This window comes from Bombyx mori, chromosome 14 (genome assembly GCF_030269925.1).
Source record: "Bombyx mori chromosome 14, ASM3026992v2".
Classification (NCBI taxonomy): domain Eukaryota; kingdom Metazoa; phylum Arthropoda; class Insecta; order Lepidoptera; family Bombycidae; genus Bombyx; species Bombyx mori.
This window is the reverse complement of record NC_085120.1, coordinates 8,315,965-8,342,070: the sequence shown is the minus strand read 5'-3', so window position 1 is coordinate 8,342,070 and position 26,106 is coordinate 8,315,965. Positions and strand designations below refer to the sequence as shown.

The 26,106-nt window shown below is 42.2% G+C and overlaps 1 protein-coding gene across 1 annotated transcript in view; it reads right to left on the bottom strand.

Annotated features, from left to right (window-relative positions):
* GC-a1 (soluble guanylyl cyclae alpha-1 subunit) overlaps nucleotides 1-26,106 on the bottom strand; it is a 110,581-nt gene that overhangs the window by 72,689 nt on the left and 11,786 nt on the right. The gene's annotated exons all lie outside the window — the stretch shown is intronic.

Genomic DNA, 26,106 nt, shown 5'->3' with positions numbered 1-26,106 from the left:
TCTTTCTCTTCCCAGCTATTTATCCCACATGGTGGTGGGGTCAGCTTTCCTTACTTTACTTCTCCACATCGCTCTGTCTTCGACATCCTCGTCAGCATCATTGCATTCCCTTTTGTCCTTCAGCACTACAGTCTTCCACCTTGTCTTGGGTTTACCTCTAGGTCTCCGACTGGGGAGGTTTTTTTTTATTGCTCTTCTAGATAGACGAGCATATGGCCCAGCTGACGGTGAGTGGTTACCGTTGCCCATGGACTTCTGCAATGCCCAGCCGCTGCCTACCGCTCATAGGTCGTCGGTGGTCGGAGGAGGTCGAGTGGTAGTGCCAAATTTCCGAAATTATTAATTAATAAAAATTTAATATCTAAAATTGCAATATAATTATATCACTTTCGATTTTATTTACCTATTATATCATTTTCAATTCTCACCACGAAATATATAGTTGTAGAGGTATACTGTGTAGATTCAAGACAGTGTAACAGTTATAAATCGTAATATGAATAGCGTAAACCATTGGAAGCCGATCTCGCCGAACAAACTAATCGTAAACAAACAGATTAATCTGAATACACACAGAACTACAATATCAATTCAGTGTAAATTTCTCTTAGACTCGGCATAAATTTACGAACAAAGGTCGAACTTGGAACATTAGTTTAGAAATAAACTATTATTTTATTTGTTTTTCGTTATTCTGAATATGAAAATAATATGTGAAGATCATTTTAGCTTGAAAAAAAAGCATATAAGACTCACGATGAAGTTACAAGTATTTTTTTTTGTTATTCACCATTCTTTATATTCGCATTATTGCTACGATATTAATATCTATGAAGTTAAAAGAAAAAAAAAATGTCCCATAAATGGATATTTTATTGCCATCGACATAGACACAGGATTATAAACGGCTAGTTCGACTTTGGCCATGCCAAAAAACATCGTTAGCACTGACGAAAATTATATGACAATAATCTACTCCGAATACATACTATGAATAAACACATTGGTTCTAGAGACTTGAAATTTTGATTTATTAATAAAATGAACAGGCTCACGGATCATCTGACGATAAGTGATTACCGGAGCCCATAAAGTGACAACGCGAATGTCACCACTCACCTTCAAACTTAGTTGTTTTTTTTTCTTTCCTACCTATTCTAGTAACCTCGAGCTATCCTAGATTCGCCGAATTTGTAGGTGAGCTCATGGGGCTCAAACCTGATGACGTTGCTAACACGAACCCTAGCAAGAGCCGTGCTTCGCAGAATCTACCACCGGATCGAAAAAGCGAACCACTGAGGAGATCCGGCGAGAAACTCAGTGGGCTGTGTCTGTGGGTTAATTTACTTGCCGAGCCCTTCATAGTAAGCGACGGGTTCGACGAGAACAATGACCGGAAAACTTATATCTCAACTGTATAGTAATTACGTAAATTCTAATTTTGCGGGGATATGGATTTTTTTCGCAACATTGATGTTCTATGTTGGGAAAAAGGCTAAACGTATGAAAACTGATCATCGTAATTAGAAAGAGTCAGTGGTGAATGAAATTCTTTATCATATCTTCATCTGACAATCCTTTCAGGAATACATCTTTCTATTTGACAATATTCTTCTTCAAGTATGGTGAGAATTTCATCAAACTCTGTCCTCAAAATCAATAGAACAACAATTAGAATTAGAGAAATAAAATCACTTACACGTGGTAATTTCATTTTTTATTAAATTCTGTGCATAGACAAATAAGCTCATAGACAAGCTATCTGATACTTGCCGATGCCACAAAATTCAATATCTAAGTAACAAAAGTGTTATTACATCTTCAAGAATACCTAGTTTAAACACGAAACGTAAATAGCGGAACAACACATTCAAGGACACGTAACAAAAAAAATTTAGAACAATAGAATGAATGGAGTCAATGTCGATATAAATGATGCATGAGACAATCATTAAGACATTGATCGTGAATACAAATCGTTCTATTTTTAGAAAATAATTGATTCATAGTAATTGTTTTTGCATTGTGATAAACGAAGTATTGCTTAATGGTATCTATCATTGGTGACACTAATTTTTTTTTTTTTTGAAGCTATACGATTTGTATAGCTAAGAATAACTTAGTCATAGAGAAATCAGGTTTTATTTTTACACTGCATATTATTATGCCAAAATAACCCATAGTATACATAATATTATGTATATGAACTTCAGTATTTGTAATCATGTTATGAAGTTAAAGTTTATCAGAATCCTATCACATAATTATGTGTGTGGGTAGTTTCAAGAAAGCGTGCTTAATTTTAGAACGCCAGCTACCCCGTTTGCCTTATAGTCAATTGACATTTCATTAGATAGGTAGACAGTACCGTCAGAGCAGGTAGCTAGCGCTCTACGTTCAGTCAAATCGGTCTTACGTTCATCACATCATGTCTGGGTATGGTATTCATACAAAATTCTCGCTCACGACTCGGTCGTGCGCGGACGTGCTTTCCGATCCGTGGCCCGCTTGCGAGCTACGTCTCTGAACTCACAGTTGTGCTCGACAGTGTAGTGACCGTGAATACATCGTGCGTACAATTCGGTAGTGCGGACGTGCCGATCCGTTGGTCGCTTGCGATTTGCGTCTCGGAGTCCATTTTTGTGCGCTAAAGTTTTGTAACCGCGAACCCACCTCTTACCAACTGTCTTTTTCAAGACAAAACCAATCGCTACGATCAGGCTTCCTGTGGCACTCACAGGCTAGCGATTTCCTAACCCTTCCCAAAACAACAGTCTTTTTCAAGACTAGACCCCCGCTCGCGATTCTGCCTGCTGTAGCACTATACAGCCCGAGCGGGTTCCTTTCCTTTTCCCCGCCGATTGCCGTTTTCACGGCATAGGCATTCCCCCCCCCCTGCTCCTTGCTGTCCTGCAGCACAGGGGGGTTACAAATCCTATCCGGGGCCTCGCCTTTCGGCGAGTTCAACAAAAGTCCCGGGGCCGCCCCCCCCGGGCAAGAAGACCGAAGAATGGAGCAAGAAGACGTTAGTGATATTGTCGGGTTCCTCCGGGATAGGTACCCGTCAATTAGGGCCGAGTACCTAGAGTTTAGGGCCGCCCGTGGCAATCCCGCTGCGTGAAATGCCTCGGCGATCACGCTACGTTAGATTGCGTTAGAGATAGGGAAACCGCGACCGAACCTCCCAGCTGTGTCCTATGCCTTAAGCAAGGGCACCCCGCGAACTACCGTGGATGTCCCAGGGCTCCGCGAAAACGCCCAACCCGCCCAGCTCCGCGAACCGTCGGCCCAAAGACTTCGGCACCTTCAGTGCCGAAACCCGCCTTCGTGCCGGCTGCAGTTCCCACGGTCTCGGCGTGGAAAAAGCCGCTGCCGTATACGAAGGCGGGAACGGAAACCGCACCCCCGCCCCCGCTCGTGACACGCCCCGCGCCCCAGCCCCTGCTCGCACCTCGCCCCGCGCCCGCGTTCCGTCCCCCGCAACCCTCTGCCGTCAACGACTTCACGCTCGTGCGTGACTTCGTCACCGCGGTCAACTTCGACCGTCTGCGATCGTTCGCAGACGCGATACGTAGGTCGGTAACCCCCGAACAGCGGCTCGCGGCCGCTTTCGATCACATGGACGTCTACGAGTCCGTGTCGCGTACGTTATAAAATCTTTACCGGTAACCAATGGCGCAAAAAGGTAGAGAAAAACCGTATTCCCTTACGTTAGCATTCTATAATGCTAACGGACTCGCGCGGCAACGCGATCAAATTTTTGAATTCCTCCGCGATAATCTTGTAGATATTCTATTAGTGCAGGAAACCTGTCTGAAGCCCTCGCGTCGCGACCCGAAAGTCGCGAATTACGTCATGGTTAGGAATGACAGACTCACCGCCTCCAAAGGCGGGACTGCCATTTACTATAGGCGGGCCCTGCACGTTGTCCCTCTCGATACTCCCTCGCTCTCACATATCGAGGCGTCAGTGTGCCGTATCTCGCTGACGGGACACCAGCCGATAGTCATCGCATCCGTTTATCTCCCCCCGGACAAGCCCCTTCTGAGCAGTGACATCGAGTCACTGTTCGGCATGGGAGACTCTGTCTCCTTGGCAGGCGATTTAAATTGCCACCACACTAGGTGGAACTGCCATCGTACAAACGTTAACGGTAGGCGTCTCGACGCGTTTATAGACGACCTCACCTTTGAAATAGTCGGTCCCCCAACTCCAACATGTTATCCGTATAACATCGCGCTCCGTCCGAGCACTATAGACCTGGCATTGCTTAGGAACGTAACTCTGCGCTTGCGTTCCATCGAAGCAATGTCAGAGCTCGACTCAGACCACCGACCTGTCGTTATGCAGCTCGGTCGCCCTCACAACCCAGTCACTGTTACGAGGACCATGGTGGATTGGAATAAGCTGGGCACGTGCCTAGCCGACGCCGCTCCGCCAATCCTCCCTTACGGCCCGGATTCGAATCCATCCCCCGAGGACACCGTCGAATCCATAAACATCATTACCAATCACATCTCTTCCGCGATCATTAGATCTTCTAAAGAAGTCGATGTGGAGGACAGCTTCCACCGCATCAGACTGTCCCCCGATCTTAGGAATCTCTTAAGAGTTAGGAACGCGGCAATCCGGGCCTACGATCGTCTTCCCACGCATTCAAACCGGATTCAGATGCGTCGTCTACAACGCGAAGTCCACTCCCGCTTAAGCGACGCGCGTAACGATAATTGGCATAGTTATTTAGAACAACTCGCGCCCTCCCACCAAGCATACTGGCGACTAGCTAGGACTCTCAAATCCGAAACTACCGCTACTATGCCTCCCCTTTTACGCCCTTCAGGCCAACCGCCGGCATTCGATGACGATGACAAGGCTGAGCTGCTGGCCGATGCACTGCAAGAGCAGTGCACCACCAGCACTCAACACGCGGACCCCGAACACACCGAGTTAGTCGACAGGGAGGTCGAGCGCAGAGCTTCCCTGCCGCCCTCGGACGCGTTACCCCCCATTACCACTGACGAAGTTAGAGACGCGATCCACAACCTCCAACCTAGGAAGGCACCAGGCTCCGACGGCATCCACAACCGCGCGCTAAAATTTTTGCCAGTCCAACTGATAGCAATGTTGGCTACAATTTTAAATGCCGCTATGACGCACTGCATCTTTCCCGCGGTGTGGAAAGAAGCAGACGTTATCGGTATACATAAGCCGGGCAAACCGAGAAACGAAACCTCTAGTTACCGTCCGATTAGTCTCCTCTCGACGATAGGAAAAATTTACGAACGTCTCCTTAGGAAACGCCTCTGGGATTTTGTTACCGCGAACAAAATTCTCATAGACGAACAGTTCGGATTCCGCTCAAAACACTCGTGCGTACAACAAGTGCACCGCCTCACGGAGCACATTCTAATAGGACTAAATAGGCGTAAACAAATCCCGACCGGCGCCCTCTTCTTCGACATCGCGAAGGCGTTCGACAAAGTCTGGCACAACGGTTTAATCTACAAACTGTACAACATGGGAGTGCCAGACGGACTCGTGCTCATCATACGAGACTTCTTGTCGAACCGTTCGTTTCGATATCGAGTAGAGGGAACTCGTTCTCGTCCCCGTCAACTGACTGCCGGAGTCCCGCAAGGCTCCGCGCTCTCCCCGTTATTATTTAGTTTGTATATCAATGATATACCCCGGTCTCCGGAGACCCATCTAGCGCTCTTCGCCGATGACACGGCTATCTACTACTCGTGTAGGAAGATGTCGCTGCTTCATTGGCGACTCCAGATCGCAGTAGCCACCATGGGACAGTGGTTCCGGAAGTGGCGAATAGACATCAACCCCACGAAAAGCGCAGCGGTGCTCTTCAAAAGGGGTCGCCCTCCGAACATCACTTCGAGCATCCCACTCCGTAGTAGGCGCGCAAACACCTCCGCCGTTAGTCCCATCACTCTCTTTGGCCAGCCCATACCGTGGGTCTCGAAGGTCAAATATCTAGGCGTCACCCTCGACAGAGGGATGACATTCCGCCCCCATATAAAAACGGTACGCGACCGCGCCGCGTTTATTCTAGGACGACTCTATCCAATGCTTTGTAGTCGAAGCAAACTGTCCCTCCGCAATAAGGTAACTCTCTACAAAACTTGTATACGCCCCGTCATGACGTATGCAAGCGTAGTGTTCGCTCACTCAGCCCGCACCCACTTGAAATCCCTTCAGGTTATTCAATCACGATTCTGCAGGATAGCCGTCGGAGCGCCATGGTTCCTTAGGAATATGGATCTCCACGATGACCTGGAGCTCGACTCTCTTAGTAAGTATCTACAGTCGGCATCGCTGCGCCATTTTGAGAAGGCGGCACGACATGAGAACCCTCTCATCGTAGCCGCTGGAAATTACATACCCGACCCAGTAGACCGAATGGTAAACCGTCGACGTCGCCCAAAGCACGTCATTACGGATCCTCCTGATCCATTAACGGTGCTTTTAGGCACCACAAGCACCGGTCACCGTCCTCGTCGAACCCGTCGCTTGCGACGAAGGGCTCGACGAGCGAACTAACCCATAGACACAGCCCACTGAGTTTCTCGCCGGATCTTCTCAGTGGGTCGCGTTTCCGATCCGGTGGTAGATTCTGCGAAGCACTGCTCTTGCTAGGGTCAGTGTTAGCAACCCTCCGGTTGAGCCCCGCGAGCTCACCTACTAACGTTAGGGTGAAGCTGAAATAGCCTCTCAAGGCTATCAGCATAGGTAGGGAAAAAAAAAAAAAAAAAAATTCATACAAAATCCACCCAAGTATCTAGTAAAATCTAAATAGATAAGAGGGGAAAATAGCTTTTTGGTTTCTAAAAATTTAAAGTAATTGGTAAGCAGGTAATCTTCACATACAAATATAATTAAAATTTTTTTGGCGTGACTAAATTTGAATAATGTTTTAAGACGATTTCGTATTACTTCTACTACACCAAACTCTTCTCTATTTTATCAACAAATTTGAACGAAAATCTATAAGTAGGCGTTTCCATATTTCTGAGGGCAAATGACATAGATATGTCAGATATGTTGCTCAGATGAGCAATGGAAAAAAATCGAATCTTGATCGTTTGTTGAAACGAAGTTCCTTATGGGACGATGCGGAGGGGTACCCTAACCGGGAAAAAACGTCCGTAACGTAAGATTTTTATTAGTAATGCACACAGTGTACGACCTAACTTTGTAATAACGTACAAATTACTAGTGCACACGTGTATGACTTAACTTTGTAATAACGTACAAAAAATAACATATTTTTTTATCATTCATTGACCACGATCTCAGAGCGTTCGTTTGCGCAATACACTAACTCTTATTTATGCAGACAACCGTGAATGAAGTGTACCACAATAAGTTCGCACGTTACCGAATGACCGCGGGTTGTTGCGAAATCACCAGTTTTATATTCTTTATACCTCGAATAGAACTTAAAATTAATATTTTTATAATAACGAACTTCGTTCCTATCCGGTGTCCCACGACACCACACATCTTTTTTTTTATTGTTTAGATGGGTGGACGATCTCACAGCCCACCTGGTGTTAAGTGGTTACAGGAGCCCATAGACATCTACAACGTAAATGCGCCACCCACCTTGAGATATAAGTTCTAAGGTCTATATATATACATATATTTTTTATTTTTTCCACCTTTGAGGTATCTAAGCACTTCCGCACGGTATTTCTTGGTTATCATTAGCATTCAGGTATCGTCTTGACCCGGCAAATCGATCGAGCGAAGCCTGCACTGAGCCTTGGTTGGAATGTTTGATTTATACTGTAACTGTTTGATGTATTTCGGAAATCATTTTCGATTGAATAACTCAATTCGATTATGCTATTTGACAATTGATTGATAGATGGTATTCAGAGGTTTTCTTGGATTTTCAAATCAAGATAGATGAATGTTTTGTTTTTATTTGATTTTCATAATGGACAAAAACATTCGAACAAAGAGTTTGTCTTAAGTTATGCATCGCTAATGGAATTTTGTGTTCGGGGTCGCTGAAAATATTAGAGAAGGCTTACGATGACATAACCAAAATAGTGGACGCTCTCAAATATGCTCAAAGATTGAAATTTAAGGGGGATGGCCACGTAGCACGACTCGGGGATGGGAGATGGGCATGGGACGGTCCACAGGGCAAGGAGGAGGCCTTTACTTGAGGGGGTCCATGCATATAATATATATACTAAATATATAAAAAAAAAAGGAATTGCATGGAATAAAAGGCTTTATTATTATTACGATGAATCGACTTTATTAAAAACACGTGCTCATGAGTGGTACGAGGGTTCAAAAGCGGTCGAGATGTGATGGAAGATTTGCCTCGCTCTGTTAGGCCATCAACATCTGTAATTGAAGCTACATACATACTTCACAAAAGTGAAGGAAATAAGGACTGGAAATCCTCCTTGAAATTTGAACTGCCGAACTTTCTGCGTCTCACGAGTCGATCTGTATACCATTTTAAATAATTACTTGCGTATGAAACTGGTTGTCCGTTGGGCTTGATCCAAAAGGCTCGAATTCTCTTCAAAAACTCAACGCTTAAGAGTTGCTGAGGACATGCTAGAATAAGTCAATTCCGACCCAACATTCATGCAACGCGTTGTCACTGGTAACATGATCTTCACGAGTTTTACACGCATACTAGTCAACAAACTTCGGAGTGGCGCCTTCGAAGTGAACTAAAACTGGAAATACCACGCCAATGTGATCAAAATACAAAGTCACTGTTAACTGATTTGATTTGATTTAACTGTTTTCTTTGATTATTGCGGTATTGTGAACTCGGAATTCTTGCCGGAAGCTCAAACAGAAAATAAATAATAATATTTGAGCGTTATACGTAACTATTTATTACTCTGTGGTTATTTATTTATGTAAAAAAAGTATTGCTACATCACAAACATTTAACATTGAAAATAACTTAAGTTATTTAATTCATGGCCTGATGCATGTGACAACAGTGGCTTACATAGCGTTGGCAATTCATCGGCTCGAAGATGGAATACAATAATTAAAAAAAAAAGAATACCTAATGAAAACATACTTTGAAGTTCAAATTTAATAAGTAATACAGTAATAATTATTGTTGAAATATTAATATGAATGTCTAATAAATGTCATGTCATGGCTATAGTAATCTTGGCGAAATTTGTGATTATAGAAGTATAAAATACAATCATAATAGTGAACAAGCTTACAATTCCAATTAATTATAGTCAAATTTCGACTACTTCGAGTCCTCTAGTTCAAATTAAAGAATCAAATTAAAGAAAGGAATAACTTTCTTTATATCTATTAAATCAATAATTTCGGAATACAATCGAAAACTAACTATTAAACTAAATAGTACTAATTTACCAACATAGTTACTATATTTAAAAATAATATAACAGCCTATTCTTTACAATGAAAGCGTATTTCAATCAAGTATATTATTATTATATATTTTAAAAAAAATCAACACACATAATAAAAGATGCCGAGAAAAACGTAAAAATGTTTACTCGATACGGTGTTGATAAAGCAGGCACATGTCGTAAAAACTAGAGTTAGGGGCATATTTCATTCGCTTCGAGATATCACGCCGTCAACCGGGTGCATTCACATAAAGGGCGACTCATAGGAGATCAAGTTTGGTAGATCCATTTCATATATCACTACCGCAGACACTAGTGCCTTCTACCCTGCCCAAGAACGCGCTCTGTATGTTATTCGTTTAATCATGAGTCCTAACTAATGAATATAAGGCCTTGCCTTTCCACGACTGGTCTCATCTTCATGAACGGCCAACGGCAGTTCAAACATCTCGAATTTATCCAGAAATACATGAAGTCAGCGTCGGAACGGTACTTCGATAAGGCTATGCGTCATGATAATCGCCTTATCGTTGCCGCCGCTGACTACTCCCCGAATCCTGATCACGCAGGAGCCAGTCACCGTCGACGCCCTAGACACGTCCTTACGGATCCATTAGACCCAATAACCTTTGCATTAGATGCCTTCAGCTCTAACACTAGGAGCAGGCTTAGGGACCCCGGTAACCGTACTCGTCGAACTCGACAAAGAGTTCGCCGTGCAACCTAACCCATGAATCAGCTCGCTGAGTTTCTCGCCGGATATTCTCAGCGGGTCGCGATTCCGATCCGGTAGTAGATTCATTCGCGAAGCAGCTGCTCTTGAGCTGTTCGGTCTCCTTCGGAGGCGCTCGGGTAGCTGTTAGCAAATCCCACCCCTCCTGGCTGAGCCTTTGCTCGCCCACCTGTCCTGGTGAAACTGGAAAAGCCTCCGGGCCACCAGTAATCCTTCAGTCATAAAAAAAAAGTTCAAACATACTTCTTCAACATTTTCACCGTTGATTTTTTTGTCTACAATTTCAAGCAGTCCCGGTAGCTTAACATGTTTAGTTTTTGTGTCCTTGTCAAATACGACGAATCGGTTTATTTTCACTGCCAAATATTTTCTTGAAAACAATATACTGTTGCAATGATAAAGACTCAAAGATCAAACCTTCAATCCTATAACTACAAAAGGACTTTCCTCTGGTATCCCAAATATCATTTCGTTGTCCATTGAGATAGAAATAAGTCAACACTTGAACAGTTAAGCGGAAAAGAGGACAAACGTGAATTGACTATACTAAATATTCTTCTTTCTCGTAAATCAGTTGATATTTTCGCTATTTCTCGGATATATTCGGTCTATGTCTCCCAAAAGAAAGATTTGTGGACCATTTCAGACCCATTTTTGTTTTGCTCACTTAGAAATTATTTATTAGGATTTTCCTTTCACGCTCTTATTCATAGGTGGTATTTTGACGATTAGATGCTATTCTTAAATTCAAGCTTTATTTATTTCACTTCATGTAAAATTTACCTTGGCGGACTTTACACTGAAGTCGTCGTGGCCTAACGGATAAGACGTCCGGTGCATTCGTGTTGAGCGATGCACCGATGTTCGAATCTCAGGCGGGTACCAGTTTTTCTAATGAAATACGTACTCAACAAATGTTCACGATTGACTTCCACGGTGAAGGAATAACATCGTGTAATAAATATGAAACCCGCAAAATTATAATTTGCATAATTACTGGTGGTAGGACCTCTTGTGAGTCCGCGCGGGTGAGTACCACCGCCCTGCCTGTTTCTGCCGTGAAGCAGTAATGCGTTTCGGTTTGAAGGGTGGGGCAGCCGTTGTATTTTTTTTTTTTTATTGCTTAGATGAGTGGACGGCTGCCCCACCCTTCAATCGTGAACATTTGTTGAGTACGTATTTCATTAGAAAAATTGGTACCCGCCTGCGGGATTCGAACACCGGTGCATCGCTCAACACGAGTGCACCGGACGTCTTATCCGTTAGGCCACGACGACTTAAACTATACTGAGACCTTAGAACTTATATCTCAAGGTGGGTGGCGCATCGTTGTAGTTGTTTATGGTCTCTAGTAACCACTTAACACCAGGCGGGCTGTGAGCTCGTCCACCCATCTAAGCAATAAAAAAAGGTATGATCAAATTCAGCTCTAGTCTCATCTCAAGATAGATCTCAATCGTTATTCTAACAGTCTAAATATCGTTATACCTGTTACCGAAGTTTCGATCCGCCTCTATGGCAACAAGCCGCGTTAATTCCATGAATATTCAGTATTAATTCTATCGTTTAATTGATAACCCTTTAGTTACAGAATCACAACGAGTTGTTTCGTTTGAATAATTAAACCGTAGTTAGATTGTTAATCTGTGTTTTAGATTCGAACAGTTGTCGTCGATGGGAGTAGAGTACAATTGTAACCAAAACAGTAGCTTTCCGGGAGGTGGAAATTGAAGATCGTTTTACAAGATTTTTTTTATTTATTTTTTTATTTTAGATAGATGGACGAGCTCACAGCCCACCTGTTCTTAAGTGGTTACTGGAGCCCATAGACATCTACAACGTAAATGCGCCACCCACCTTGAGATATAAGATAAAGATATTCAAGAACTGATTTAATTACGAATATTCATATGAAACACGCTAAATATGTTTTTTTTATTGCTTAGATGGTTGGACGAGCTCACAGCCCACCTGGTTACTGGAGCATACATCTACAACGTAGATGCGCCACCCATCTTGAGATATAAGTTCTAAGGTCTCAATATAGTTACAACGGCTGCCCCACGCATTACTGCTTCACGGCAGAAATAGGCGGGGTGGTGGTACTTACCCGCGCGGACTCACAAGAGGTCCTACCACCAGTAATTACGCAAATTATAATCTTGCGGGCTTGATTTATATTACACAATGTTATTCCTTCACTGTGGAAAACAATCGAGAACAATTGTTAAGTACGTATTTCATTAGAAAAATTGGTAGTCGTCTGCGGGATTCGAACACGGGTGCATCGCTACATACGAACGCACCGGATGTCTTATCCTTTAGGCCACGACGACTCTACCGCATTCAATTAAAATGTAATCTGATGATGCTCACTTAAGTAAAATAGTGATTGAATTTAAACAAAGATTTATTTAGTATTCTCTTTGGTTTCCGCGTTTCCACGTTTTTTACTATCATTATATGTATTTAAGTCAAGATTTACTTTACTTAGCTTCGGTTCTAAAGATTAGATAGTAGGCGGGCGCACAGAATATACAAAAGGAATAATTTAAATAATTTAATAGTCAACCATTCGTCAATTTGCCTAAAATATTCGTGAGGTTATATTATGACTAGCAATGCAGCAGTCGTGACCTCAAATATGAATAGGAGATGAAACGGAGTGTCTGAATTTATTTGAATTGAAATTTTAAAATACTGACGCTGCGGCTTTTACTACGGCGTAAAGAACTCAATCTGACGATAATTTTCTAGCTTAACTAGCTTAGCTAATGAACGTACCACCCATATAATCGATGGTAGCTACTGATCATAGACATTAGCAGTAGAAGCACAGCGTTACTACTGCCTACTGTTAGAATTGTTTTTTTTTTTTTTTTTTTTTCCTACCTATGCTGATAGCCTTGAGAGGCTATTTCAGCTTCACCCTAACGTTAGTAGGTGAGCTCGCGGGGCTCAACCGGAGAGTTGCTAACACTGACCCTAGCAAGAGCAGTGCTTCGCAGAATCTACCACCGGATCGGAAACGCGACCCACTGAGAAGATCCGGCGAGAAACTCAGTGGGCTGTGTCTATGGGTTAGTTCGCTCGTCGAGCCCTTCGTCGCAAGCGACGGGTTCGACGAGGACGGTGACCGGTGCTTGTGGTGCCTAAAAGCACCGTTAATGGATCAGGAGGATCCGTAATGACGTGCTTTGGGCGACGTCGACGGTTTGCCATTCGGTCTACTGGGTCGGGTATGTAATTTCCAGCGGCTACGATGAGAGGGTTCTCATGTCATGCCGCCTTTTCAAAGTGGCGCAGCGATGCCGACTGCAGATACTTACTAACTGAATCGAGCTCCAGGTCATCGTGGAGATCCACGTTCCTAAGGAACCAAGGCGCTCCGACGGCTATCCTGCAGAATCGGGATTGAATAACCTGAAGGGATTTCAAGTGGGTGCGGGCTACGTGAGCGAACACTACGCTTGCATACGTCATGACGGGGCGTATACAAGTTTTGGAGAGAGTTACCTTATTGCGGAGGGACAGTTTGCTTCGACTACAAAGCATTGGATAGAGTCGTCCTAGAATAAACGCGGCACGGTCGCGTACCGTTTTTATATGGGGACGGAATGTCATCCCCCTGTCGAGGGTGACGCCTAGATATTTGACCTTCGAGGCCCACGGTATGGGCTGGCCAAAGAGAGTGATGGGGCTAACGGCGGAGGTGTTTGCGCGCCTATTACGGAGTGGGATGCTCGAAGTGATGTTCGGAGGGCGACCCCTTTTGAAGAGCACCGCTGCGCTTTTCGTGGGGTTGATGTCAATTTGCCACTTCCGAAACCACTGTCCCATGCTGGCTACTGCGATCTGGAGTCGCCGATGGAGCAGCGACATCTTCCTACACGAGTAGTAGATAGCCGTGTCATCGGCGAAGAGCGCTAGATGAGTCTCCGGAGACCGGGGTATATCATTGATATACAAACTAAATAATAACGGGGAGAGCGTGGAGCCTTGCGGGACCCCGGCGGTCAGTTGACGGGGACGAGAACGAGTTCCCTCTACTCGATATCGAAACGAACGGTTCGACAAGAAGTCTCGTATGATGAGCACGAGTCTGTCTGGCACTCCCATGTTGTACAGTTTGTAAATTAAACCGTTGTGCCAGACTTTGTCGAACGCCTTCACGATGTCGAAGAAGAGGGCGCCGGTCGGGATTTGTTTACGCCTATTTAGTCCTATCAGGATGTGCTCCGTGAGGCGGTGCACTTGTTGTACGCACGAGTGTTTAGAGCGGAATCCGAACTGTTCGTCAATGAGAATTCTGTTCGCGGTAACAAAGTCCCAGAGGCGTTTCCTAAGGAGCCGTTCGTAAATTTTTCCTATCGTCGGGAGGAGACTAATAGGACGGTAACTAGAAGTTTCGTTTGTCGGTTTGCCCGGCTTATGTATACCGATAACGTCCGCTTCTTTCCACACCGCGGGAAAGATGCAGTGCGTCATAGCGGCATTTAAAATTGTAGCCAACATCGCTATCAGTTGGACTGGCAAAAGTTTTAGCGCGCGGTTGTGGATGCCGTCGGAGCCGGGTGCCTTCCTAGGTTGGAGATTGTGGATCGCGTCTTTAACTTCGTCAGTGGTAATGGGGGGTAACGCGTCCGAGGGCGGCAGGGAAGCTCTGCGCTCGACCTCCCTGTCGACTAGCTCGGTGTGTTCGGGGTCCGCGTGTTGAGTGCTGGTGGTGCACTGCTCTTGCAGTGCATCGGCCAGCAGCTCAGCCTTGTCATCGTCATCGAATGCCGGTGGTTGGCCTGAAGGGCGTACGAGGGGAGGCATAGTAGCGGTAGTTTCGGATTTGAGAGTCCTAGCTAGTCGCCAGTATGCTTGGTGGGAGGGCGCGAGTTGTTCTAAATAACTATGCCAATTGTCGTTACGCGCGTCGCTTTGGCGGGAGTGGACTTCGCGTTGTAGACGACGCATCCGAATCCGGTTTGAATGCGTGGGGAGACGATCGTAGGCCCGGATTGCCGCGTTCCTAACTCTTAAAAGATTCCTAAGATCGGGGGACAGTCTGATGCGGTGGAAGCTATCCTCTACATCGACTTATTTTGAAGATCTAATGATCGCGGAAGAGATGTGTGAAGAGGGTTGTGAGGGCGACCGAGCTCCATAACGACAGGTCGGTGGTCTGAGTCGAGCTCTGACATTGCAAGCACAGAGTTACGTTCCTAAGCAATGCCAGGTCTATAGTGCTCGGACGGAGCGCGATGCTATACGGATAACATGTTGGAGTTGGGGGACCGACTACTTCAAAGGTGAGGTCGTCTATAAACGCGTCGAGACGCCTACCGTTAACGTTTGTACGATGGCAGTTCCACCTAGTGTGGTGGCAATTTAAATCGCCTGCCAGGATGACGGAGTCTCCCATGCCGAACAGTAACTCGATGTCACTGCTCAGGAGGGGCTTGTCCGGGGGGAGATATACGGATGCGATGACGATCGGCTGGTGTCCTGTCAGCGAGATACGGCACACTGACGCCTCGATATGTAAGAGCGAGGGAGTATCGAGAGGGACAACGTGCAGGGCCCGCCTATAGTAAATGGCAGTCCCGCCTTTGGAGGCGGTGAGTTTGTCATTCCTAACCATGACGTAATTCGCGACTTTCGGGTCACGACGCGAGGGCTTCAGACAGGTCTCCTGCACTAACAAAATATCTACAAGATTGTCGCGGAGGAATTCGAAAATTTGATCGCGTTGCCGCGCGAGTCCGTTAGCATTGTAGAATGCTAACGTAAGGGAATACGGTTTTTCTCTACCTTTTTGCGCCATTGATTACCGGTAAAGATTTGCAAAGTGCGGGACACGGACTCGTATACGTCCATGTGGTCGAACGCGGCCACGAGCCGCTGTTCGGGGGTTACCGACCTACGGATAGCGTCTGCGAACGATCGCAGACGGTCGAAGTTAACCGCGGTGACGAAGTCGCGCACGAGCGTGAAGTCGTTGACGGCAGAGGGTTGCGGGGGACGGAACGCTGGGCGAGGTGCGAGCGGGGGCGGGGGTGCGGTTTGCGTTCCCGCCTTCGTATACGGCAGCGGTTTTTTCCACGCCGAGACGGTGGGAACTGCAGCCGGCACGAAGGCGGGTTTCGGCACTGAAGGCGCCGAAGTCTTTGGGCCGACGGTTCGGGGGGCTGGATGGGTCGGACGTTTACGCGGAGCCCTAGGACATCCACGGTAGTTCGCGGGGTGCCCTTGCTTAGTTTTCTGGATACGATATACAAGATATATTAAGTTAAAGTTATTTTAATGCTGAAATGTATATTCCTAATCTTTTTAAAATTCTATAACCAAATTAATAGCAATATAATTGCTACCGGGGCCATTTTTATTTCATTATATTTCTACCAAATAGTCCGTAACAGCTCAAATCAAGCAAATGAAATTCAAATTACATTGTCAACAGCAATTTGCCTGATACCTACCTAACCCGCCTCCGTCATACGTGAACGCAATCTGTTTACAGTACATTTAGACATATACTAAACGAAAATAACTTCTATTACAACTGTATAGGGTTGAATCGAACTTTAGTTGTAGCGACAAATTTTGTTAGATCAGGATTACTCGTGATTTCGTTCCGATGTAACCTTCGAGATTTTTTTTTCTCAAGGCTCGAATTTATTGAGCCATAAATTGGGCTATATCTGTTAAGCATACAAATAAAATAACGTTTTATTCCACGCAGACGGCCCTAAAGTGTATTTCGGACTACTAGAGGTCCCGCAGTATTCGAAATTCGACTATAATTAACTGGAATTGTAAGTTTGTACACTATTATGATTGTATTTTATACTTCTATAATCACAAATTTCGCCAAGGCTACACTATAAAAAATATTAACAAAGACAAACAATATTTAATCTATTCTCAATTTCACAACAGACGTCAAGAACTAAAGTTTGACAATAAATAGTATGCGTGCGTGTGTGCGTCAAATACATGGTATGTAGTGTGTGTAATATTTTCTTTATTGATTTAATGTATAATATATTATGCATTATTTAAAAAAAAAATTAGCATTGTGCACTCCTTCTCTATATTCTCTATAAGTGTGGAAAATTTCATACTCCTCCGTCCGCGCAATTTTCGTAAAAAGGGACACAAAGTTTTTGCTTCACGTATTAGTGTATAGATACTAAACTATGTACGTATATTTAAAGTGCGGTAGAAATAGACTATTCCATAAAAACTACAAAGGTCTCTCTTTACAAACCTTTTAGGAATGTGTTTAGCGTCATTACTATCTACAATAACTTAGTAGGTCCGGTGATAGGCCCTCTTGTGAGTCCGCACGGGTAGGCACCACCACCCTGCCTATTTCAGCTGTGAAGCAGTAATGCGTTTTGATTCTAAGGATGGGGCAGCCGTTGTAACTATACTGAGGCCTTAGAACTCATATCTCAAGGTGGGTGGCTAATTTACGTTGTATATGTCTATGGGCTCCAGTAACCACTTAACACCAGGTGGGCTGTGAGCTCGTCCAACCAACAAAGCAATAAAAAAAAAAAAACTATACAGAACCATCTGGAATTCCTTGAAGACTTTTGATTTTGAACAAGCATTGTGCGACTGATATTTTAAACATAAAGTCTTTTAAATAAATTATATTATGTCATTAGCCGTAATTGTGATATTATAAAGTACGTATAAATTAATAGCACTTGACCGAAGCACTTAGATTATCATACCTCTCACGCTTCAAATACATTGCCATAATGTGACCGTTAAATCTAATGGGTAATTCTGCAGACCGTTCAGATTCAATGGCTTAGTTGAAGACAACGATTATAAGCGTGACGTCTTAGCTGAAATTTGAATTTGTGGGAGATGAAGATTTTTTTTTTATTGCCCTTGTAAGCACTCTAAGTGTAGGACCTCTTGTGAGTCCGCACGGGTAGGTACCACCGCCCCCCCTATTTCTGCCGTGAAGCAGTAATGTGTTTCGATTTGAAGGGTGAGGCAGCCGTTGTGACTATACTGAGACCTCAGAACTATATTTCAAGGTGTGTGGCGCATTTACGTTGCAGATGTCTATGTGCTCCAGTAACCACTTAACACCAGGTGGGCTGTGAGCTCGTCCACACATCTAAGCAATAAAAAAAAAGCAGACGAGCATACGGCCCACCTGATGGTTAGTGGTTGCCGTCGCTCATAGACTTCAGCAATTCCAGGGGCAGAGCCAAGCCTCTGCCTACCGCTTAATAATCTCCACAAGTCTCGTTTGAAGAGGGAGATGTTATAGCGCTCAGGAAACACCGTGGAGGGGAGCTCATTCCATAGCCGGATGATACGTGGCAAAAAAGACCTCTCGAAACGCACTGTCTATGAACGCAGCGGTTCCAGATAATATGGATGAACTCTGCTCCGATGGCGGGAGGTGCGATGATAAAAAGGAGATGAGGGGATCATCTGAAACAATACCTCAGAGCACTTTTTTCATCATTTTTGTCTTGAATTTACATTAAGAATTTCCATATTACTTAACTTGAATTTTATAATGAATTACTTTCCACAGGGTATCACAAGTCCTCGGGCAATGCACACGAGGTCAAAATCTCAGTTTCAATCACGCTCGCTTGTGCGATAGACCATCAATGGCCATCGAATTTTCAAATCGGCACGGTACTACGTTTATATTTGGCGCTACTGCTTAGATGGGGAACGCGTTTATGGGTCCCCGGTGTCAATAGATAGATCCAGAGCCCATAGATAGCGTGAATCTCGTCATCGACTTAAGACATGGGGTGGAAGTCTCAATTCCATAATGGCTTATCCACCCTTTAAGCCGGTACGTGATTGCTTCACAGTCTAAATAAACAGGACGATACCTATTAGTGCGAACTCACGACACGATACATATTATATATAAAAAAATTAAGCATATTTATAAATTTGGATTCGATTTGTTCGTTGTGGAATCTAGTCACAGAAAAAATAGGTTTTGGAAAGTGAGTAAAAATATTCTAAATCAAATTTACATCAATATGGAAAGCTACTCAACGAAAGTGCTTTATAATGTTTTTTTTCTAGATACGGTGTCCTCTAAAGAGCTTTTCAATTTACCGGGAATTTGCCATGTGACGTCGTCTGTCTCTTGGGTAATACAAAAATGTACATACAAATAATACCATTATGAGCTAGGCAGCTGCGGGCTTTAGTTAATTAAATTCCAAAACAACGTAGAAAATAATGTAAAGAAGAGAATTCAATTCATAAAATGGAGAGTGCAGTAAAATACTTATTGAATTTTCAGTCGTGTAATATTATGAAAATGTTTGTGGCTCGATATTCATAATGTAAAAAATATGTATGGTATCGTGGGACACCGGACAGGAACGAAGTTCCATCAAGTTCCATATTTAAAAAAAATAAATTTAAGTTCTATTCGAGCTATAAAGAAAATAATTATTCGGGTATACATTTTTTATTATGATTTTTTTATTAATAAAAATAATTGCAAGGGTCTACCACTCCGCAGTGCAATGGAGCAGCTTCGCCCTGGGGGAACCGCCATGATCACGGTATCCCTCTACGCCAGGTAAGTATGATTTAACAAGTGAAATACGAGAACGGCTATCAACTGTGTAACATCTCGTCACCGCGATTCAGGAATTGTTGAATTTACGTGCAGCGACATCTGTTGATATCAAACTAAATAGAAAATTTCTTACGTTACGGACGTTTTTCCCGATTAGGGTACCCCTCCGCATCGTCCCATAAGGAACTTCGTTCCAAAAATATCCCGATTTTAGATGATTATAAAGTCCGTAGATACTGCAACCTTAAATGTCAATCTCCAGTTTGAAACATGAGATAGAACTCTCAATGACATAGCAACTCTCTTACCCTGCGATCTGAAACACATTACTGCTCTTCCACGTTTGTCTATCAGTTACGGGTGGTAAGATGTCTTGTGAGTCCCCATAGGTAGATACCACTATCCTGCCTATTTCTGCCGTGAAGCAGTAATGCGTTTCGGTTTGAAGGTTAAGGCAGCCGTTGTACTATACTGAAAAAAATATCTTTCCAATCTATTAATTTTGCAAGATGCATTCAATATGTCATAGGCATAATGCTAAAAACTACGTCAATATACTAATAAGCTGGTCTGTGTAATTTGTTTTTACCAGGAATCCCAAAAATCTAGCATAGTCCATCCGATTCCGTAATGACCTCTCCACCTCAGAACATAAACACATAACATATTCTCAAACGAGGCTTGAGGAGATTTCTCGGGTTAGGCCGTTGCAGGCAGGAATATGGCTTTGGGGTATCTATCAGTGAAGGTAGCTCACAAGTCCTTTGGCATTCTAAGTCAATAAAAAAATTATCACAGAAACATTAGCTCACACACATTATCTTTGCTATCATTCAAACACTTTTTAATTCTAGATAATTCAACATCATCATCGTACAGCTGTATTAAAGTAGTAATGCACTGCTTCACGGCAGAAATAGGCAGGGTGATGGTACCTACCCGTGCGGACTCACAGGAGGTCCTACCACCCCTAATTACGCAAATTATAATTTTGCGGGTTTGATTTTTATTACTCGATGTTATTTCTGCACCGTGGAAGTCAATCGTGAACATTTGCTAAGTACGTATATCATTAGAAAATTTGGTACCCGCCTGCGGGATTCGAACACCGGTGCATCGCAAGATACGAATGCACCGAACGTCTTATCCTTTCGTCCAAGACGATACTTTACATAATACAGCTGCATTAATGCATTTAGGTCTGTGCTATAGAACGCCACAGTGGCTGGATTGTGGCTGAATTATTAGACCCAATACCTTCCTAAGCAAGAGTTCGTTCTACAATGCATGCAGCGTTTCATGATCTCCAATTGTTCAACCAAGATTTAATTCTCTTTAATTACCGAAAGTGCGATAGAAATTCATGGATTAATCCTCTAACTTAATTAATGTGAGTGGGTACAGTCTGCGCGTCGTCTACCCTCGGTGTGTTCACAGCTCATTAATTACCTTGATTGTACTTTTTGCGTCTTCGTCCCTACAACCACAAAAACGTTAAGGAACGGCAAGATGTAAACGAACCGTCAACTTGGAAATTCTGTTTGACGAATTTGGTCGTTTATTTTTATACTAGTGGTCACCGCAGTAGTCGAAATTCGACTTTAAATCGATTGAAATTTTATGTTTAAATATTATTATGGTTCTATTGTCAAATACTATTATACTTATTTCGTATAATCTCAGATTTCGCCAAAACTACACTGTACATAAATAATAATAAAGACAAACAATATTCATCTATTCTCAATTTGACCACAGACTTTAAACACTAACAAAAGTTTGTCAATTGACAATAAACAAAGAGTTTAGTTATATATATGTGTTGTGTCAAATATATGGTAGTGTGTGTAATGTTTTCTTTATTGATTTAATGTATCTTTTATGCATTATTTTAAAAAATTTTTAGCATTGTGCACTTCTTCTCTATACTCTCTATAAGTGTGGAAAATTTCACACTCCTCCGTCCGCGCAATTTTCGCAAAAAGGGATACAAAGTTTTCCTTCACGTATTAATATATAGATTATTCCAATTAGATTTTAATAATCATCAACTATAGCTACACACGACTTAGGTTTACCGAAAAAAATATGTTTATATTTATTTATCAAAATAGAAAAACCATTTTCGAGTCCTGAGACGATAAGATGTTGTGTGCTTCAAAAACCGTGAAAAGTGCCACACCGTCTCTTAACTTTTCGAGTATCAGGTTATAGTCGTAGAACTTCATAAAGATACGTCCATAATAGAATTAAATATAATACTTCTAAATTGTAGCGTTAAAGCTTTATAAGTAATAACAAAACTAGGGATTGAGAAATGTAATGGTGACAATTTTTTCCGTTTGTGTTGAGATCGAAAAGCGGCGATAGTAAGTCCACCAATCATTACGACAAACACGGATCCGTTTTGACTATCCAAAAGTATTTAATGTCTTCTTCCAGATCCAAATAACGCATAAGCTCAACTACTTTCCAGGGACATATTTAGCCGACCTTTTTTTTTATTGCTTATTTGGGTGGACGAGCTCACAGCCCACCTGGTGTTAAGTGGTTACTGGGGTTAATAGACAATATACATATCTACAACGTAAATGCGCCACCCACCTTGAGATATAAGTTCTAAAATCTCAGTATAGTTATAACGGCTGCCTCACCCTTCAAACCGAAATGCATTACTGCTTCACGGCAGAAATAGGCAGGGTGATGGTACATACCCGTTCGGACTCACAAGAGATCCTCCCACCAGTAAAAACCGGGACAAGAATGTGCTCTCCAATCAGTCACTCTCTTTTGTCAAAAAATAGCAGTCACCGCCGTGAGTGTCAAACCCTAATATCATAATAATTAATTCAAATGACATCCCCGAAATGTTCACGCCAAAAAATCTATATATTAATACGTGAAGCAAAAACTTTGTATCCCTTTTAACGGAAATTGCGCGGACGGAGGAGTATGAAATTGTCCACACTTAAAGAGAATATAGAGAAGAAGTGCACAATGCTAATATTTTTATAAAATAATACATAAAAGATGCATAAAAGATACATTAAATCAACAAAGAAAACATTACACACACTACATACATTGTATTTGACGCACACACGTATGCATACTATTTATTGTCAAACTTTTGTTCTTGACGTCTGTTGTCAAATTGAGAATAGATTAAATATTGTTTGTCTTTGTTAATATTTTTTATAGTGTAGTCTTGGCGAAATTTGTGATTATAGAAGTATAAAATACAATCATAATAGTGTACAAACTTACAATTCCAATTAATTATAGTCGAATTTCGACTACTGCGGGACCTCTAGTAATTAATTTAAACGACATCCCCGAAATGTTCACGCCAAAAAATTATAATATAAAACTCGCGTTCCGTTCAATGAAAATTGTATTTATTTCATCACATCTCTTGGAGCCTCCTCGCTTCGCTTTAAGTGAAATACGTCATTTTTAATTTAGAGCAAGCGAGGAATTTTTATTCGTGGCATCGTATCATATTCTAAGCGTGTTTTAACTGCCAAGGGACGATCATTTTCGTCCTTTTATCCTTAAAAGGATAAATCGAAAGTACCAAAAAAAACCATTGTTTTCCGGTGGTTACGATATTTTTACATCACCAGTTTCGGTGCCAAACATCAGGTCATATTGGTTCAAAGTAAATTCATTACAAACACCTGCATTGCATATTTTTTTCGTGCATGTTCTCTGGTAGTCTTTTTTTTGGTGAGGAGGAAATCGCCGGACTCCAACCCTCCACTGGGGATGGCGGGCGGGGTATGTCGAACCGACTAAAACCTCCTGACGTTCAACAACCCACGTCCGAGCCTCGCATGAGATTGAACTCATGAAAAGGCAAAGGGGTGAAAGTAAAGTGTTTAGTGCAGAGCACATCTCTCCCATCACCCTCCCCCTCGGGACGCCGGACTGGCGGTCGTCGGCGCCACGACCACTATCTAGTTTTTTTGGTATAATGACATCGTCGTACCCTAAACGATAAAGCGACTGTTCTAGACGTTGTTAAAATCACGCAAACGTGTACCAATATTTCTCACGAAATACGTTCTTGTCATATTCTCACGAACGAGTTCCAGGATGAATGAATAATATGGGGTACTAAAAATAAAACCCGTAAAAATGTCAATTTGCGTGATACCTAGTTTTCCGCCAAGCAGTAATCTCTTTTTCGTTTGAAGGATGGGACAACCGTTACACAAGTGAGGATCAGATCTCAAGGTGTCAAGGTGTGTAGCGATATCCACGCTGTTATATCTATGGAATCCAGTACCAGATTACCAAATATGCCTCTCATAAAAATAAATAAATATAAGAGAGGTGTCTCGTGAACACCTGTTTAGAATGGAGTTTTATTATGAAATAATTAAATAAAAAATAAAAAGTCGAGTATAATATGTACCTATATAAATAATTAAACGGATAAAAAAATGTCGGCGTTTGTTGTCCGTTATTCATCGTTACGCTTATTACTGTCTAGTCCGTCAGCCTGCAAACCAAACGCGCGATAAGGAGCTCCGTTCCAAAAATGGTACTACAAAGTATTTTAAGTCCACGTCAGTTAAAAAACCTGCCGGTTTCTGTTTTTGGGATAGGAAGGCACTATTCAACTCAACTTCAAACTTCAGGCTGATATCAATGTCGTTTTAAAAATCAATTTGGCACAATTTTTGTAACCAAAATATTGAAGGCCTTGTAGACAATTGTGTGACATAGATCCCATTCCGCCAGATTACTATCATTACTATATCGTGGACGCTTCACCTTATCCTGGGATACAACGCTGAAGTCGCATTAAAATAACAGTGTTCTTCAGAAAGGAAAATCTTGTTGCTTCACGGCAGATTCAGACGTCTTTACCGACATAAAAAGCTAACCACAAGTCCTCTGAATAAGAATTGCGAGTAATATGCTTAATAGGAAAATAGTCAAGATATTTTTACAATGGTAGCAGATGTACCGTCCGTACCGATCCCTTGATCCATTTTAGCGAATCAAAAAAATCCAGTTTACGTAAGATCAGAACGGAAAATTAATAACATTAACATTTTGTGAGTTGACTGTGTGTTACTCGTTGAAAAAGCATATGTGCGCGATAAAATTTCAAGCATCATCTGTGAATAAATACTGTGCTGCACTCATTGAAATTTTATTTACTGTCTGATCGTTCATAACAAAAATACACAAGGAAATGTTTTGTAATAAAATTTTAATACGCTTTTATTAGCTTCAGACGTAGTATGTTAGTAGTATGTAACGGAATCTGTGAACATTATTTTAACCTCCTTCAAAACGTCGGATTAACTCGAAATTAGGTATACGTATTAAGGACCGATGACAACACAATATTAAAAAAAATTAACAAATTGAAATTCAACTAAAAAATGAAAAATAAATAATAATTTAAATAACTAACAAAATGCGCTTTTATAGAAAATCCAACTAAAAAATAGAAAATAAACTTGAATTAAAAATAGAGTAAGAAAAAAATTAAATGAGTTTATTGTAAAAAAGGCGTGGGAAAAAAACGTATTTGGTTAGTTTTTTTAAACTATCATTTATTTTATTGCTTTTTTTATTCATACGCTGTTGGCTGTTTAGGAATTTTCAAGCTTTGTCTGGAGCAGTACATGTCATATTATACAGCCGGAATGTGACAAAAAGATCTTAGGAAACGCACTATAGATACATATAATAGTTCTGGGTACATGAACTACTAATGGTAATGTCGTGGTAATGGTAAAATGAAAATAATGAATCATCACAAACGATTCCTGGTTTTTATTTTTTATTGCTTAGATGGGTGGACGAGCTCACTGCCCGCCTGTTGTTAAGTGGTTACTGCAGCCCATAGATATCCACAACTTAAATGCATCACCCACCTTGAGATATAAGTTCTAAGGTCTCAAGTATAGTTACAACGGCTGCCCCACCCTTCAAACCGAAACGCATTACTGCTTCACGGCAGAAATAGGCGGGGTGGTGGTACCCACCCGCGCGGACTCACAAGAGGTCCTACCACCAGTAGGTTTTGGTTGACAAACCAAAAAGCAAAATACTAAATCCATTGTATTTAATCAGGTCTGTTTCTTAAGTTAGTCTTTCGAGAATAAAACAGAATTGTTCAACAAACCAATATCAATTAAAAATTACGATACGAAATTGCCTCGTATTGTTATAGCATTGTGAGAGAAATAAAATTGTACAAATAACAGTCATGATACATTATTAAGTTTCTCATGCGAGTTTTTCATTTGACCGGCTCCAAAAAAAAAAAAACAAATTGCCGCAACGAGTTTCGATGCCTGAAGCCAACATTCCAAAATTGATTTTTAAAATATGTATTGTTCGATATCGCTTTGTTTGGACATGGT